The following is a 15,493-nucleotide window of genomic DNA, read 5'->3' on the forward strand; positions in this document are numbered from 1 at the left end:
TTTATGAGGATTATAATAAGCTCTTCATGTTGTATATTTTCTTACTTATAATGAAATTCTTTTATGTAGACATTTTGTTCACCAGTTTTCCCCTTTAGTGTGACTTTTAATTCGTGTTTCTAATCTTACCGCTCACAATTTTCTTTAATAAGTTATTCTGTCATTTTTATATCGAATAGTCGCTTCTTTTGCGGAGTTTGTATCTGAGGCTCACAGTACAGTGTGAATCAAGTTCAAATTACTTTGAGTTCAGAGAACGCCCAGTGTCATCTTATTTTTACATCTAACTGAATTATAGGACACTGTCAAAGTGTTATGACCTGGTATAGTAAATTGCTCCTTCTTAATGGCCCCCTGGCTACATTTTCTCTTGCTGTTGTTGTAAACCAGAAATTGTTGACATCTTATGCTTTCATAAGCTTGAAAACAAAAGAACTGGTTTTTTATCCCCAGGCAATCCACTTTATCGTAACGGTTTCTGAACATCTCAGCTACTACCCACAGCTGAATCTTAACATTTTGTACACTTTAAAGTTGATTGTGCCCTCAATATGGATTAATTCTATAATTTTGTAACTTTTTAAAAAGTCAGGCAGTTCTTCTTCATTGAACTCAAGAAATGGATCCATCATTTGCCTTAAAAGAACTAACTTGAAGAATGGACTTGAGGACACAGGGAGGGGGAAGGGTAAGCTGGGATGAAGTGAGAGAGTGGCATGGACATATATACACTACCAAACGTAAAAGAGATGGTTAATGGGAAGTAGCCGCATAGCACAGGGAGATCAGCTCAGTGCTTTGTGACCACCTAGAGGGGTGGGATAAGGAGGGTGGGAGGGAGACGCAAGAGGGAGGAGATATGGAGATATATGTATATGTATAGCTGATTCACTTTGTTATAAAGCAGAAACTAACACACCATTGTAAAGCAATTATACTCCAATGAAGATGTTAAAAAAAAAAAAACTAGTTTGAGTGTTGAAATGGTGGCTCATTGATGATTTCTGAAATTTATTAAATGTATGCATGTTATAAAATCTTTTTCTTAAAGAAATGTACTACATTTTATTCTGTTACTTTTATAGTTTCATTTTCTATTACATTTAAATCTCTGATCCATTTGGAATTTATCCTGATCTATATTTAGGACAGATTCAAATTTGTCACAATGTCATTTAAATCTCAAATGCCATTTCAGATCTGTTTCCCACAATTTGAGATGCCGCCTCTATCGAAACCTAAGTATTTTATGCATTACTACCAATTTGTGGACTTACAGTATATTAAACTTTAATCATTGGTCTATCTATATGTATGATAACACAGCTCGTGCAGCTCAATATCAAAAAAAATTAAAACTGGTTCTGTCAGTTTTAACTAATGAGTCTTTATTGTATATTTTTATCATATGGTTACTTAAGTCTCCCCTTATTGCTATTGTTTTTTTAATGAACCTTACAATTTACCCTTTCCTTTTTTTTAGTTTTTATTTTATATTGGGGTACAGTTGATTAACAATGCTGTGTTAGTTTCAGGTGTACAGCAGTGATTCACTGATACATATACATGTATCTATTCTTCTTCACATTCTTTTCCCATTTACATTATTACAGAATATTGAGAGGAGTTCCCCGTGCTATACAATAGGCTCTTGTTGGTTATCTATATTAAATATAGTAGTGCATATATGTCAATCGCAAACTCCCAATTTATACCTCCCCCCAACCTTTCCCCTTTGATAGCCATAAGCTTGTTTTCTAAGTCTGTGTGTTTGTTTTGTAAATAAGTTCATTTGTATCAGTTTTTTTTAGATTCTGCATAGAAGTGATATCATATATTTGTCCTTTTTTTTTAACATCTTTATTGGAGTATAATTGCTTTACAATGGTGTGTTAGTTTCTGCTTTATAACAAAATGAATCAGCTATACATATACATATATCCCCATATCTCTTCCCTCTTGTATCTCCCTCCCTCCCACCCTCCCTATCCCACCCCTCTAGGTGTTCACAAAGCACCGAGCTGATGACTCTGTGCTATGTGGCTGCTGCCCACTAGCTATCTGCTTTACATTTGGTAGTGTATATATGTCCATGCCCCTCTCTCACTTTCTCCCAGCTTACCCTTCCCCCTCCCTGTGTCCTCAAGTCCATCCTCTAGTAGGTCTACGTCTTTATTCCCGTCCTGCCCCTAGGTTCTTCATGATTTTTTCTTTTTTCTTTTTTTTGGATTCCATATATATGTGTTAGCATATGGTATTTGTTTTCCTCTTTCTCACTTACTTCACTCTGTATGACAGACTCTAGGTCCATCCACCTCACTACAAATAACAATTTCATTTCTTTTTATGGCTGAGTAATATCCCACTGTATATATGTGCCACATCTTCTTAATCCATTCATCTGTTGATGGACACTTAGGTTGCTTCCATGTCCTGGCTATTGTAAATAGAGCTGCAATGAACATTTTGGTGCATGACTCTTTTAGAATTATGTTTTTTTCAGGGTATATGCCCAGTAGTGGGATTGCTGGGTCATATGGTAGTTCTATTTTTAGTTTTTTGAGGAACCTCCATACTGTTTTCCATAGTGGCTGTATCAATTTACATTCCCACCAACAGTGCGAGAGGGTGCCCTTTTCTCCACACCCTCTCCAGAATTTATTGTTTGAAGAGTCTTTGATGATGGCCATTCTGATTGGTGTGAGATGATATCTCATTGTAATTTTGATTTGCATTTTTCTAATGATTAATGATGTTGAGCATTCTTTCATGTGTTTGTTGGCAATCTGTATATCTTCCTTGGAGAAATGTCTGTTTAAATCTTCTGCCCATTTTTGGATTGGGTTGTTTTTTTGATATTGAGCTGCATGAGCTGCTTGTATATTTTGGAGACTAATCCTTTGTCACTTGCTTCATTTGCAAATATTTTCTCCCATTCAGAGGGTTGTTTTATCATCTTGTTTATGGTTTCCTTTGCTGTGCAAAAGCTTTTAAGTTTCATTAGGTCCCATTTGTTTACTTTTATTTCCATTTCTCTAGGAGGTGTGTCAAAAAGGACCTTGCTGTGATATATGTCACAGAGTGTTCTGCCTATGTTTTCCTCTAAGAGTTTTATAGTGTCTGGTCTTACATTTAGGTCTTTAATCCATTTTGAGTTTATTTTTGTGTACGGTGTTAGGGAGTGTTCTAATTTCATTCTTTTACATGTAGCTGTCCACTTTTCCCAGCACCACTTATTGAAGAGGCTGTCTTTCTCCGTGTATATTCTTGCATCCTTTATCAAAAATAAGATGAGCATATGTGCGTGGGTTTACCTCTGGGCTTTCTATCCTGTTCCATTGATGTATATTTCTGTTTTTGTGCCAGTACCATACTGTCTTTATTACTGTAGCTTTGTAGTATAGTCTGAAGTCAGGGAGCCTGATTCCTCCAGCTCCGTTTTTCTTTCTCAAGATTGCTTTGGCTATTCGGGGGCTTTTGTGTTTCCATACAAATTGTGACATTTTTTGTTCTAGTTCTGTGAAAAATGCCATTGGTAGTTTGATAGGGATTGCACTGAATCTGTAGATTGCTTTGGATAGTATAGTCATTTTCACAATGTTGATTCTTCCAATCCAAGAACATGGTATATCTCTCCATCTGTTGATACCATCTTTAATTTCTTTCATCAGTGTCTTATAGTTTTCTGCATACAGGTCTTTTGTCTGCTTAGGTAGGTTTATTCCTAGGTATTTTATTCTTTTTTGTTGCAGTGGTAAATGGGAGTGTCTCCTTAATTTCACTTTCAGATTTTTCATCATTAGTGTATAGGAATGGAAGAGCTTTGTGTGCATTAATTTTGTATCCTGCTACTTTACCAAATTCATTGATTAGCTCTAGTAGTTTTATGGTAGCATCTTTAGGATTAGCTCTAGTAGTTTTCTGGTAGCATCTTTAGGATTCTCTATGTATAGTATCATGTCATCTGCAAACAGTGACAGCTTTAGTTCTTCTTTTCCAATTTGGATTCCTTTTATTTCTTTTTCTTCTCTGATTGCTGTGGCTAAAACTTCCAAAACAATGTTGAATAACAGTGGTGAGAATGGGCAACCTTGTCTTGTTCCTGACCTTAGTGGAAATGCTTTCAGTTTTTCACCATTGAAGATGATGTTGGCTGTGGGTTTGTCATATATGGCCTTTATTATGTTGAGGTAAGTTCCCTCTGTGTCTACTTTCTGGAGGGTTTTTACCATAAATGGGTGTTGAATTTTCTCCGAAGCTTTTTCTGCATCTACTGAGATTATCATATGGTTTTTATTCTTCAGTTTGTTAATATGGTGTATCACATTGATTGATTTGCATATATTGAAGATGCCTTGCATTCCTGGGATAAACCCCACTTGATCGTGGTGTATGATTCTTTTAATGTGCTGTTGGATTCTGTTTGCTAGTATTTTGTTGAGGATTTTTGCATCTATGTTCCTCAGTGATATTGGCCTGTAGTTTTCTTCCTTTGTGAAATCTTTGTCTGGTTTTGGTATCAGGGTGATGGTGGCCTCATACAATGACTTTGGGAGTGTTCTTCCCTCTGCTATATTTTGGAAGAGTTTGAGAAGGATAGGTGTTATCTCTTCTCTAAATGTTTGATAGAATTCGCCCGTGAAGCCGTCTGGTCCTGGGCTTTTGTTTGTTGGAAGATTTTTAATCACAGTTTCAATTTCAGTGCTTGTGATTGGTCTGTTTATATTTTCTTTTTCTTCCTGGTTCAGTATCAGAAGGTTGTGCTTTTCTAAGAATCTGTCCATTTCTTCCAGGTTGTCCATTTTATTGGCATAGAGTTGCTTGTAGTAATCTCTCATGATCCTTTGTATTTCTGCAGTGTCAGTTGTTACTTCTCCTTTTTCATTTCTAATTCTATTGAATTGAGTCTTCCCCTTTTTCTTCTTGATGAGTCTGGCTGATGCTTTATCATTTTGTTTATCTTCTCAAAGAACCAGCTTTTAGTTTTATTGATATTTGCTATTGTTTCCTTCATTTCTTTTTCATTTATTTCTTATCTGATCTTTATGATTTCTTTCCTTCTGCTAACCTTGGGGGTGTTTTGTTCTTTCTCTAATTGCTTTAGGTGTAAGGTTAGGTTGTTTGAGATGTTTCTTGTTTCTTGAGGTAGGATTGTATTGCTATAAACTTCCCTCTTAAAAATGCTTTTGCTGCATCCCACAGGTTTTGGGTCGTCGTGTTTTCATTGTCATTTGTTTCTAGGTATTTTTTTGATTTCCTCTTTGATTTCTTCAGTGATCTCTTGGTTATTAAGTAGTATGTTTTTTTCGCCTCCATGTGTTTGTATTTTTTACAGATTTTTCCTGTAATTGATAACTAGTCTCATAGCATTGTGGTCAGAAAAGATACTTGATACGTTTCAATATTCTTAAATTTACCAAGGCTTGATTTGTGACCCAAGATATGATCTATCCTGGAGAATGTTCCATGAGCACTTGAGAAGAAAGTGTATTCTGTTGTTTTTGGATGGAATGTCCTATAAATATCAATTAAGTCCATCTTGTTTAATGTATCATTTAAAGCTTCTGTTTCCTTATCTATTTTCATTTTGGATGATCTGTCCATTGGTGAAAGTGGGGTGTTAAAAGTCCCCTACTATGACTGTGTTACTGTCGATTTCCCCTTTTATGGCTGTTAGTATTTGCCTCATGTATTGAGGTGCTCCTGTGTTATGTGCATAAATATTTACCATTGTTATATCCTCTTCTTGGATTGATCCCTTGATCATTATGTAGTGTCCTTCTTTGTCTCTTGTGATAGTCTTTGTTTTAAAGTTTATTTTGTCTGATACAAGAATTGCTACTTCAGCTTTCTTTTGATTTCCATTTGTATGGAATATCTTTTTCCATCCCCTCACTTTCAGTCTGTATTTGTTCCTAAGTCTGAAGTGGGTCTCTTGTAGACAGCATATATATGGGTCTTGTTTTTGTTTCCATTCAGCAAGCCTGTGTCTTTGGTTGGAGCATTTAATACTTTTACATTTAAGGTAATTATCGATATGTACCTGTTACGATTTTCTTAATTGTTTTGGGTTTCTTATTGTAAGTTTTTTCATTCTTTTGTGTTTCCTGCCTAGAAAAGTTCCTTTAACATTCGTTGTAAAGCTGATTTGGTGGTGCTGAATTCTCTGAGCTTTTGCTTGTCTGTGAAGGTTTTAATTTCTCTGTCGAATCTGAGTGAGATCTTTGCTGCGTAGAGTAATCTTTGTTGTAGGTTTTTCCCTTTCATCACTTTAAATATGTCCTGCCATTCCCTTCTGGCTTGCAGAGTTTCTGCTGAAAGATCAGCTGTTAACCTAATAGGGATTCCCTTGTATGTTATTTGTTGCTTTTCCCTTGCTTTTAATATTTTTTCTTTGTATTTAATTTTTGATAGTTTCATTAATATGTGTCTTGGCGTGTTTCTCCTTGGATTTATCCTGTATGGGACTCTGCTCTTCCTGGACTTGATTAACTATTTCCTTTCCCATATTAGGGAAGTTTTCAACTCTAATCTCTTCAAATATTTTTTCAGTCCCTCTGTTTTTCTCTTCCTCTTCTGGGACCCCTATAATTCGAACATTGGTGCATTTAATGTTGTCCCAGAGGTCCCTGTGACTGTCCTCAATTCTTTTCATTCTTTTTTCCTTTATTCTGCTCTGCAGTATTTATTTCCACTGTTTTACCTTCCAAGTCACTTATCCGTTCTTCTGCTACTGATTCCTTCTAGAGGATTTTTAATTTCATTTATTGTGTTGTTCATCATTGTTTGTTTGCTCTTTAGTTCTATATCCTTGTTAAACATTTCTTGTCTTTTCTCCATTCTGTTTCCAAGATTTTGGATCATCTTTACTATCATTATTCTGAATTCTTTTTTAGGTAGACTGCCTATTTCCTCTTCATTTGTTTGGTCTGGTAGGTTTTTACCTTGCTCCTACATGTGCTGTTTATTTCTCTGTCTTCTCATTTTGCTTAACTCACTCTGTTTGGGGTCTCCTTTTCACTGGCTGGAGGTTCGTAGTTCCCGTTGTTTTTGGTGTCTGCCCCCAGTGGGTAAGGTTGGTTCAGTGGCTTGTGTAGGCTTCCTGGTGGAGCGGACTAGTGCCGGTGTTCTGGTGGATGAGGCTGGATCTTGTCTTTCTGGTGGGCAGGACTGAGTTCTGTGGTGTGTTTTGGGGTGTCTGTGACCTTACTATGATTTTAGGCAGCCTCTCTGCTAATGTTTGGGGTGGTGTTCCTGTCTTCCTAGATATTTGGCATAGGGTGTCCAGCACTGTAGCTTGCTGGTCATTGAGTGCATCTGGGTCTTGGCGTTTAAATGGAGATCTCTGGGAGATTTTCACTGTTTGATATTATGTGGAACTGGGAGGTCTCTGGTGGACCAGTGTCCTGAACTCAGCTCTCCCACCTCAGAGGCACAGGTCTGACGCCTGGCCAGAGCATGAAGACCCTGTCATCCACACGACTCAGAATAAAAGGGAGAAAAAAAGAAAAAATAAATTAAAAAAATAAAGTTATTAAAATAAAAAATAATTTTTAAAAATAAAAAGTTAGAAAGTAATAAAAAAAAGGAAAGAAAGAAGAGAGCAACCAAACCAAAAGACAAATCCACTGACCATAACAAGCACTAAAAACTATAAAAAAAAACAAACGGACAGATAGAACCCTAGGACAAATGGCAAAAGGAAAGCCATACAGACAAAATAACACACTGAAGTGTACACATACACCCTCACAAAAAGAGAAGAAGGAAAAAAATATATATATATATCGTTGCTCCCAAAGTCCACCTCCTCAATTTGGGATGATTTGTTGTCTATTCAGGTATTCCACAGATGCTGGGTACATCAAGGTGATTGTGGAGATTTAATCCGCTGCTCCTGGGGCTGCTGGGAGAGATTTCCCTTTCTCTTCTTTGTTCGCACAGCTCCTGGGGTTCAGCTTTGGATTTGGCCCCACCTCTGCGTGTAGGTCGCCCTCTGGCATCTGTTCTTCGCCCAGACAGGAGGGGGTTAAAGGAGCAGCTGATTAAGGGGCTCTGGCTCACTCAGGCCGGGGGATGGAGGGGTACGGAATGTGGGGTGTGCCTGCTGTGGCAGAGGCCAGTGTGCTGTTGCACCAGCCTGAGGCACACCATGTGTTCTCCTGCGGAAGTTGTCCCTGGATCACAGGACCCTGGCAGTGGCGGGATGCACAGGCTCCCCGGAGGGGAGGTGTGGATAGTGACCTGTGCTTGCACACAGGCTTCTTGGTGGCTGCAGGAGCAGCCTTAGCGTCTCATGCCCATCGCTGGGGTCAGCGCTGATAGCTGTGGCTCGTGCCCATCTCTGGAGCTCGTTTAGGTGGCGCTCTTAATTGCCTCTCCTCACACCCCGCAAAACAAAGAGGCAAGAAAAAATCTCTTGCCTCTTCGGCAGCTCCAGACCTTTTCCTGGACACACTCCCTGCTAGCTGTGGTGCACCAGCCCCCTTCAGACTGTGTTCACACAACCAACCCTAGTCCTCTTCCTGGGGTCTGACCTCCGAAGCCAGAGCCTCAGCTCCCTGCGCCCCTCCACCCCGGTGGGTGAGCAGACAAGCCTCTCGGGCTGGTGAGCGCTGGTTGGCACCAATCCTCCGTGCAGGAATCTCTCTGCTTTGCCCTCTGCACCCCTGTTGCTGCGCTCTCCTCCATGGCTCCGAAGCTTCTGCCCCCCTCAGTCTCCGCCCCGAAGGGGCTTCCTAGTGTGTAGAAACTTTTCCTCCTGCACAGCTCCCTCTTACTGGTTCAGGTCCCGTCCCTATTCTTTTGTCTCTGTTTTTTCTTTTTTCTTTTGCCCTACCCAGGTACGTGGGGAGTTTCTTGCCTTTTGGGATGTCTGAGTTCTTCTGCCAGCGTTCAGTAGGTGTTCTGTAGGAGTTGTTCCACATGTAGATGTATTTCTCATGTATTTGTGGGGAGGAAGGTGATCTCCACGTCTTACTCTTCTGCCATCTTGAAGCTCCTCCTATCTTTCTCTGTCTTACTTCACTTAGTATGATAATCTCCAGGTCCATCCCTGTTGCTGCAACTGGCATTATTTCATTCTTTTCAATGGCTGGGTAATATTCCATTGTATATGTGTACCACATCTTCTTTCTTCTTTCATCTGTCAGTGAACATTTAGGTTGCTTCTATATCTTGGCTATTGTAAATGGTGCTGTAAACATTGTGGTGCATGTATCTTTTCAAATCATGGTTTCCTCCAGATTTATGCCCAGGACTCAGATTGCTGGATCTTATGGTAGCTCTTAGTTTTTTAAGGAACGTGCACACTGTTCTCCATCGTGGTTGTACCAGTTTACAGTCCCACCAACAGTGTAGTAGGAGGGTTCCCTTTTCTCCACACCCTCTCCAGCATTTATTGTTTGTAGACTTTTTGATGATGGCCATTCTGACTGGTGTGAGGTGATTCCTCATTGTAGTTTTGACTTGCATTTCTCTAATAGTGATGTTGAGCATCTTTTCATGTGCCTGTTGGCCATCTGCATGTCTTCTTTGGGAAAATGTCTATTTAGGTCTTCACCCATTTTTGGATTGGGTTGTTTGTTTTTTTTGATACTGAGCTGCATGAGCTGTTTGTGTATTTTGGAGATTAACCCCTTGTCAATTGCATCATTTGCAAATATTTCCTCCCATTTTTTGGATTGTCTTTTCGTTTTGTTTATGGTTTCTTTTGCTGTGCAAAAGCTTTGGATTTTAATTAGGTCCCATTTGTTTATTTTTATTTCTGGTACTCTAGGGGATGGATCAAAAAAGATACGCAATTTATGTCATAGAGTGTTCTGCCGGGCTTCCCTTGTGGTGCAGTGGTTGAGAGTCTGCCTGCCGATGCAGGGGACACGGGTTCATGCCCCGGTCCGGGAAGATCCACATGCCGCGGAGCGGCTAGGCCCGTGAGCCATGGCCACTGAGCCTGCGCGTCCGGAGCCTGTGCTCCGCAACGGGAGAGGCCACACGACAGTGAGAGGCCCGCGTACCATTAAAAAAAAAAAAAAAGTGTTCTGCCTATATTTTCCTCTTAGAGTTTTATAGTATCACGTCTTACATTTAGTTCTTTAATCCATTTGAGTTTATTTTTGTGTATGGTGTTACAGAATGTTGTAATTTCATTATTTTCCATGTAGCTCTCCAGTTCCCCCAGCACCATTTGTTGAAGAGATTGTCTTTTCTCCATTGTATATTCTTGCCTCCTTTTGTCCATTGTATACTCTTGCCTCCTTTGTCATAGATTGACCATTGGTGCGTGGGTTTCTTTCTGGGCTTCCTATCCTGTTGCATTTATCTATATTTCTATTTTTGTGCCACTACCATACTGTCTTGATTACTGTAGCTTTGTAGTATAGTCTGAGGTTAGGGAGCCTGCTTCCTCCAGCTCCATTTTTCTTTCTCAAGATTGCTTTGGCTATTCAGGGTCTTTTGTGTCTCCATACAAATGGTAAAATTTTTTGTTCTACGAATAATACCATTGGTCATTTGATAGGGATTGCATTGAATCTGTAGATTCCCTTAGGTCGTATAGTCATTTTGAAAATATTGATTCTTCCAATCCAAGTACATGGTATATCTTCCCATCTGTTTGTGTCATCTTCGATTTCTTTCATCAGTGTCTTATAGTTTTCAGTGTACAGCTCTTTTGCCTCCTTAGGTAGGTTTATTCCTAGGTATTTTATTCTTTTTGATGCGATGGTAAATGAGATTTTTCTTTATTTCTCTTTCTGATCTTTCATCTGTTAGTGTATAGAAATGCAGCAGATTTCTGTGTATTAATTTTTTTATCCTGCAACTTTACCAAATTCATTGATGAGCTCTAGTAGTTTTCTAGTTTTGTCTTTAGGATTTTCTATGTAAAGTATCATGTCATCTGCAAACAGTGACAGTCTTACTCCTTTTCCAATTTGAATTCCTTTTATTACTTTTTCTTTTCTGATTGCCATGGCTAGGACTTCCAAAACAATGCTGAGTAAAAAATGGCAAGAGTGGACATCCTTGTCTTGTTCCTGATCTTAGAGTAAATGCTTTCAGCTTTTCACCTCTGAGTATGATGTTAGCTATAGGTTCATCATATATGGCCTTTATTATGTTGAGGTATGTTCCCTCTGTGCACACTTTCTGAAGTTTTTATTGTAGAATTTTGTCAGTTGCTTTTTCTGCATCTGTTGAGATGATCATGTGGTTTTTATGCTTCAATGTGTTGATGTGGTGTATCACACTGATTGATTTGCAGATATTGAAAAAGCCTCGCATCCCTGGGATAAATCCCACTTGATCATGGTGTATGATCCTTTTAATGTATTGTTGGATTTGCTTTGCTAGTATTTTGTTGAGGATTTTTGCGTCTATATTCATCAGTGATACTGGCCTGTAGTTTTCTTTTTTTGTGGTATTTTTGTCTGGTTTTGGTATCAGGGTCATGGTGGCCTCAATGAATGAGTTTGGGAGTGTTCATTCTTCTGCAATTTTTGGAATAGTTTCAGAAGGGTAGGTGTTAACTCTTCTCTAAGTATTTGATAGAATTCATCTGTGAAGCCATCTGGTCCTGGACTTTGGTTTGTTGGGAGTTTTTATTTTTTTATTTTATTATTATTATTTTTTATTTTTTTCCGGTACGCAGGCCTCTCACTGTTGTGGCCTCTCCCTTTGCGGAGCACAGGCTCCGGACGTGCAGGCTCAGTGGCCATGGCTCACGGGCCCAGCCGCTCCACGGCATATGGGATCCTCCCAGACTGGGGCACGAACCCATGTCCCCTGCATCGGCAGGCGGACTCTGAACCACTGCGCCACCAGGGAAGCCCTGTTGGGAGTTTTTAAATCACAGTACTTGTGATTGGTCTGTTCATATTTTCTATTTCTTCCTGGTTCAGTCTTAGGAGATTGTACCTTTCTAAGAATTTGTCCATTTTTTCCAGGTTGTCCATTTTATTGGCATACAGTTGCTTGTAGTAGTCTCTTATGATCCTTTGTTGCGTTAGGTGTAAGGTTAGGTTGTTTGAGATTTTTCTTATTGGGTTGGCCAAAAGGTTGGTTTGCTTTTTCCCGTAAGATGGCAGTAGTTAGTTGTCTTAACGTCATTAAGACATTAACGTCATTAACATTAAAGACTTAGTTGTCTTTAACATCATTCGAAACAGTTTTGTTAGACTGTATATGACAGCTGTCATATTGGCGAGCATTTAAAGAAAGGCATCAAAATTGGTGAATTTTTGTGTAGCCATTTTAATATTGAAGATGGAAGAAAACAACATTTTCGGCATATTATGCTTTACTATTTCAAGAAAGGTAAAAATGCAACCAAAATGCAAAAAAAGATTTGTACAGTGTATGGAGAAGGTGCTGTGACTGATTGAACATGTCAAAAGTGGTTTGTGAAGTTTCATGCTAGAGATTTCTCACCGGACGATGCTCCATGGTCGGGTAGACCAGTAGAAGTTGATAGTGAGCAAATCGAGACATTAATTGAGAACAATCAATGTTATACCACACAGGAGATAGCCAATATACTCAAAATATCCAAATCAAGCACTGAAAATCATTTGCGCCAGCTTGGTTATGTTTATTGCTTTGATGTTTGGGTTCCATGTATAAGTTAAGCAAAAAAAACCTTCTTAACATATTACCTCATGCAACTCTCTACTTAAACGTAATGAAAATGTTCCGTTTTTAAAACACATTGTGATGGGTGATGAAAAGTGGGTACTGTACAATAATAAGGAATGGAAGAGATTGTGGAGAGGTTGTGGGGCAAGCTAAATGAACCACCACCAACCACACCAAAGGCCAGTCTTCATCCAAAGAAGGTGATATTGTGAATATGGTAGGATTGGAAGGGAGTTCTCTATCATGAGCTCCTTCTGGAAAACCCAAACGATTAATTCCAACAAGTACTGCTCCCAATTAGACCAACTGAAAGCAGAACTCAACAAAAAGCAACCAGAATTAGTCAACTTCTACAAAATGCATAATCTTCTGTCAGGGTAACGCAAGACCGCATGTTTCTTTGACGACAAGGCAAATCTGTTACAGCTTGGGTGGGAAGTTCTGATTCATCTGCTGTATTCACCAGACATTGCACCTTCAGATTTCCATTTATTTAGGTCTTTACAAAATTCTCTTAATGGAAAAAATTTCAATTCCCTGGAAGACTGTAAAAGGCACCTGGAACAGTTCTTTGCTCAAAAAGATAAAAAGTTTTGGGAAGATGGAATTATGAAGTTGCCTGAAAAATGGCAGAAGGGAGTTGTTCAATAAAGTTCTCAGTGAAAATGAAAAACGTGTCTTTTTTACTTTAAAACCGAAAGTACTTTTTGGCCAACCCAGTATTTCCTGAGGTAAGATTGTATTGCTATAAACTTCCCTCTTAGAACTGCTTTTGCTGCATCTCACAGGTTTTGGATCATCATGCTTTTGTTTTCATTTGTCTCTAGATATTTTTTTATTTCCTCTTTGAATTCCTCAGTTATCCATTGGTTGTTTAGTAGCATATTGTTTAGCCTCCATGGGTTTGTGTTTTTTAGGTTTTTTTTCTTGTAGCTGGCTTCTAATCTCATAGTGCAGTGGTCGGAAAAGATGCTTGATATTATTTCAGTTTTCTTAAATTTACCGAGGCTCACTTTGTGCTCCAGTATGTGATCAATCCTGGAGAATGTTTCATGTGCACTTGAGAAGAAGATGTATTCTGCTTTAGGATAGAATGCTCTATAAATGTCAGTTAAGTACGTCTGGTCTAATGTGTCACTTAAGGCCTCTATTTCCTTATTTTCTGTCTGGATGATCTGTCCATTGATGAAGTCCCCCACTATTATTGTGTTACTGTCGATTTCTCCTTTTATGGCTGTTATATACTGAGGTGCTTGAGGTATGTTTATATACTTATATATATACTGAGGTGCTTCTCTGTTGGGTGCTTATATATTTACACTTGTTATATCTTCTTGTCTTGATCCCTTGATCATTTTGTAGTGTTCTTTGTCTCTTATAACAGTCTTTAAAGTCTATTTTGTCTGATATAAGTATTGTTACTGCAGCTTTCCTTTTATTTCCATTTGCATAGAATATATTTTTCCATCCCCTCACTTTCAGTTTGTATGTGTCCCTAGATCTGAAGTGGGTCTCTTGTAGACAGCATATATATGGGTCTTGTTTTTGTATCCATTCAGCCAGTCTTTGTCTTTTGGTTGGAACATTTAATCTATTTACGTTTAAGGTAATTATCAATATGTATGTTCTTACTTACATTTTGTTAATTGTTTTGGATTTGTTTTCGTAGGTCTTTTTTCTTACCTTCCTCATTTGTTCTCTTGTGATTTGATGACTAACTTAAGCATTGTGTTTGGACTCCTTTTTCTTTCTTGTGTATGAATTTATGGTAGACTTCCGGTTTGCAGTTACCTTGAGGGGTTTTTTTTAATCTTATTTTTTTTTAGTATTTCCTTTGGTTTTTTTTTTTTTTTTTTTTTTTGGCTGCGTTGGGTCTTCGTTGCGGCACGCGGGCTTCTCTCTAGTTGTGGTGTGTGGGTTTTCTCTCTCTAGTTGTGGCGTGTGGGCTCCAGGGCGCATGGGCTCTGTAGTTGTGACACGCGGGCTCCAAAGCACGTGGGCTCTGTAGTTTGCAGCTCACGGGCTCTCTTGTTGAAGCGCATGAGCTCAGTAGTTGTGGTGTGCAGGCTTAGTTGCCCCGTGGCATGTGGGATCCTAGCTCCCCAACCAGGGATCGAACCCACGTCTCCTGCATTGGAAGGTGGACTCTTCACCACTGGACCAGTGGGGAAGTCCCTACCATGAGGTTTTGATATAGCGGTTTATATATAAACAATAAGATTGTTTTAAGTTGCTGGTATTGTAATTTCAAATGCATTTCCAATATCCTGCATTTGTACTCTCTTCTTATAATTGTTTTTTTTCTTGCGGTACGCAGGCCTCTCCCATTGCAGAGCACAGGCTCCGGACACGCAGGCTCAGCGGCCACGGCTCACGGGCCTAGCCGCTCCGCAGCATGTGGGATCTTCCCGGACCGGGGCACAAGCCCGCGTCCCCTGCATCGGCAGGTGGATTCTCAACCACTGCGCCACCAGGGAAGCCCCCATATAATTGCTGTTTTTGATTTCATATTTGTGTGTGGATGATTTCCTACCTTCACTATATGTTTGCCTTTACTGATGAACTTTCCCATTTGTAATTTTCTTGTTTCTAGTTGCGGCCTTTTCTTTTTCACCCAGAGAAATTTCTTCAGCATTTGTTGCAGAGCTGGCCTGGTGTTGTTGAATTCTCTTAGCTTTTGTTTGTCTGTAAAGCTTTTGATTTCTCCATCGAATCTAAATGAGAGCCTTGCTGGTAGAGTATTCTTGGTTGTAGGTTCTTCCCTTTCATCGCTTTATTTTTTTTTAATATTTATTTATTATGGCTGCATCGGGTCTTAGTTGTGGCATGCGGGATCTTTCATTTCAGTGCACAGGCTCTT

At 39.1% G+C, this 15,493-nt stretch overlaps 1 protein-coding gene across 2 annotated transcripts in view; it reads left to right on the plus strand.

Annotated features, from left to right (window-relative positions):
• The window catches only part of ACBD6 (acyl-CoA binding domain containing 6), a 223,456-nt gene that overhangs the window by 139,295 nt on the left and 68,668 nt on the right, over nt 1–15,493 (plus strand). The window lies entirely within an intron of this gene.

This window comes from Monodon monoceros, unplaced genomic scaffold (assembly GCF_005190385.1).
Source record: "Monodon monoceros isolate NGI ecotype Baffin Bay Population unplaced genomic scaffold, NGI_Narwhal_1 Super_Scaffold_18, whole genome shotgun sequence".
Classification (NCBI taxonomy): Eukaryota; Metazoa; Chordata; class Mammalia; order Artiodactyla; family Monodontidae; genus Monodon; species Monodon monoceros.